The sequence below is a fragment of the Belonocnema kinseyi genome, chromosome 5 (genome assembly GCF_010883055.1).
Source record: "Belonocnema kinseyi isolate 2016_QV_RU_SX_M_011 chromosome 5, B_treatae_v1, whole genome shotgun sequence".
NCBI classification, from domain to species: Eukaryota; Metazoa; Arthropoda; class Insecta; order Hymenoptera; family Cynipidae; genus Belonocnema; species Belonocnema kinseyi.
In genome coordinates, this window is record NC_046661.1 from 80,313,076 (window position 1) to 80,316,762 (window position 3,687).

The 3,687-nt window shown below is 27.1% G+C and overlaps 1 long non-coding RNA gene across 1 annotated transcript in view; it reads left to right on the plus strand.

Moving 5' to 3' along the window:
• Positions 1–3,384, plus strand: part of LOC117173447 — an 11,430-nt gene extending 8,046 nt beyond the window's left edge. Inside the window, exon 3 of the long non-coding RNA XR_004467188.1 lies at positions 3,320–3,384. This is a non-coding gene — a long non-coding RNA (uncharacterized LOC117173447). The remainder of the gene's footprint in view (positions 1–3,319) is intronic.
• The last annotated feature ends 303 nt before the right edge of the window (positions 3,385–3,687 follow it).

Sequence of the window (3,687 nt, forward strand, 5' to 3'; positions counted from 1 at the left end):
TTTATTTCTCTCTGCTATAACCTCCAAACGGTTATTCGTGTGCCGGTGTCACTTCGATGAAAAAGACATTTTCAAATCTCATACTGGTGCTGTGAAAGTATTTTCATAATGATAAGGGCAAAATGAAGTTAATATGACCCAAAAATATGAAATAGAATTCTAATCATCTTTTATTTCTTATTTTGCGTTTCTTATTTGCTTCATTTTGTCTTTATTTTTTGTTTTTGATTCATTATTTTGAGATTCAACTTCGCTCGACGAAGTTCACCTACCCATTGCAGAGTGCGTTGAATGTCGCCAATGCTTTTCCACAGAGTTCACCGAGCCTGCAGGTATTGTCACTTAACTTTTAAGTGAATCCACTGGATGCAAATGGATGGACACTCTAGCCGAAAAGTTTTATGATTGAATCATAAGATAAGAGGCTCAAAACTCATACTTAAGAAGAAACGCAGTAAGCTTACTAACTATAAATATGACAAGAAAGACTTCTCTAAGAGCAGACTGTTGTCATACAGTATGTTTTTGGAATAATGTAACCGATTTGTTCGCTACTATGTAGATTTGGCTTAATAATTGGGTTCTGCAGCTCAAAATACAGAAAAATGTAATGCTGGATTACAAGTTGCTGCTAAAAGAATTTTTTGAGGTTATGTTATAGCAAGTCATATGTCACAGTCATACGTCAGTTATATAACTAATCTGGCTCAATTATTTGAATCAGCAGCTTGAATCCCGTAAAAAAAAAATATTTTTCCATCATTTACTCCACAATACGGTTTTTTGAGGTTATGTCGAAAACTAATTGTGAAATGTGCTATTTTGACCTTAGATTCGGATTGAGAAGATCAAAATAGATAGGAATACATTTGTTTCGTCAAAAGTACCATACTTTTTTCAGGTAACTGTGAAATTATTATGTGTGCATAAACATTAAATATTATAGATTACTATTAAATATTATAATATAAATAACATTAACATTTTCGATTTTCTTTTTTGAATAAATGGAGTTAATTAAACTTTTGATTGAACATTTATATTTGAGAGTTAAAGATATAATTGTTTTAATAAAACTCGCCTTTTGAGTTGACAATTCAACAGTTAGGTTGAATTTTTTTCTTTCTGGACTTAAAAATCTGTCTTGATTAATATTTGGACTATTATGTTGAGAATTCTTGTTTTTGGTTCGAAAGTTTATCTTTTTAATCATAAATTTTATCTTTCTTTATCAAAAATGCAACTGTGGTTGAAAATTAATTTGTTTAGGTTAAGGCTTCAACAGTTTTATTGAAAATTCGTTGTTGTTTATTAACTCAACGGCTTTCAATTTGTGATTAAAATCTTTTTTTTTAAATGTTAACTATTATATTTGTTGATCTGTTAACCAAATCAGATTCTTCATTAAAAAAAGAAAAAATATTTCCACAAAATTGTTCAATTTTCTACCATTATGACATAGCTTTCAAGCCCAAAATTATTAAATGCTCAAGTCAAAGACAAGAGTTTTCGACAATTTAATTATATTTTCAAACAAAAATGTTAATTTACAACCAAACAGTGGAATTTTAAAGTAAAATTATGCTTTTTTTATAAATTAGTATAACTTTCAACAGAGTATTGGAATTTCTTACAAAAAAAAGTGAATTCTTATCAAGAAATATAATAGTTGATATTTTAACAACTAAAATTAATTACAAATTGAAAGCAGTGGAATTCTTTTTTTTTAATAACGAATTTTGAATAAAATTGGTGAAACCTTAACTCAAACCGATTAAGTTTCAACTAACCAGTTGCATTTTTGCTCAAGAAAAATGAAATTTTTAATTAAAAAGATAAATATTCGGACCAAAAAAAAAAGAATTTTCAGCAAGATAGTTGAAACCTTAATAAAAAAAGATTTTTCAGTTAATAATATTTTTAACCAAAAAATAATGAAAATTGTGAGAACACTTTTTTCAATCAAAATTGAAAAATTTTAATTAGATTGAAATCCAAGTTAAAAATCCTATTTAACGACCAATAATTAAATTGATGAAAACTCCTGAAACACGAAAATCCAACGACAAATGTGGACTACAATAAAATTGTCCAAAGTTGGTCGGTAGATTCTTGCGTTTTTAAGAGTTTTCATCAACTTTTTTCAATTGATGTATTAATTTTAATGAAGCCGAATTCTAAATAAAAATTTACAATCAAACAGTTACATTTTTGAGTAAATTGATAAGATTAATCTTATTAGTATTTATAATATTTAATATTACTCTATAATATTAAATGTTAATGCATACTTACTAACTTTAATTGGAAAATTAAATTTATGAGTTACTATTAAATTATTTACCTAAGCAGTTGGCAATATTTAAGGTTAGAATTGGAGGTTTCAATAAAGTACTTGGAACAACTTTTTTAGACTAATTAATCAATTGAACGGCAAATTCTTTAAAAAATTTTCCACATGCAGAACATTCAAATATTCATAACTTATTGAATAAAATCGCTGAAAAAGTTATTAATTTTATTCTGAAGGTAGTTTTCGTGCCAAAAGTCAGATGTCTGAGAAAATAGGTTGCCTATGATTTTAAGAATCAAAATATAATAACTGATGTCATTTAGATTAAAAAACATTATTTTTTATAAAAATTATTACAATTCACAAAAGAAAAATATTAATTTTAACCTTGTTTTTTTCAATTGAATTTTTTCTGACGCTTGCTTCTTAACAATTTTTGAAAAATGATTGCGTTCAAATAAATGACCGCAATTAAAATGCAATCACTTTTCAAAAATTGGTATTGCATATTTCAAAACACTACTTTGACCAACTTTTTAAGAATAAATTAAACACCAAGCGGGGAGCTTATAAATATGAATTTTATAAAGAAAAATAAATTTCTCATGATTTATCACAATTCATTCTTGCTTTCTAATGTATTCTATAATTGTAAGTAAATTGTGCTGTTTTATTTTCATTTGGATTTATAATAATCAACTATAAAATTATTAATGTATCTTTTGTTCTAATCAAACAAATAATGTGTAAGCAACTTATTATAACGGTTTTTGTACAAAAAATTCCAATTCACCATTTTGAAATTTTGCTTAATTGAGTTAGCTTTTCGCAAATACAAGGCTAGAAAAGTTATACGAAAAGTTTAGAAATACAAACAATTGAGAATTTTGTTGCGGATAATTCACAGATTTTTAGAAGTATTCTATTATTATTTTTTACTAAATGTATAACTTTTAAGAACAAAAATAAGTAATGTTCAGTTTACTTTAGAAAGAACAATAATATAAACTATTTTCCTTTATACAGCTTCCATCACAACCTTAGGATTAGGCTGCATGTCTGCATGGCCTTCACCTTCTTTGACCTACTTGACAAGTGAACAATCACATATTCCTGCAACAGAAGATCAAGGCTCTTGGATAGCATCTTTGCCGTCACTTGGTTTAATTATTGGCTACTTGATAAATCCCTTCCTCATCAATAAAGCAGGTCGAAAGAAAACATTGATAATACTTGGTATATTACAATGTATGTCCTGGCTCTTAATTATACTCGCTAGAAGTATTATCGTTCTATACATAGCAAGAATAATACAAGGTATTGGGTATGGTGCAGGAATTTGCTCATCAACAATCTACATCTCAAAAATTGGTGATCGAAAATCTAGAGGGATT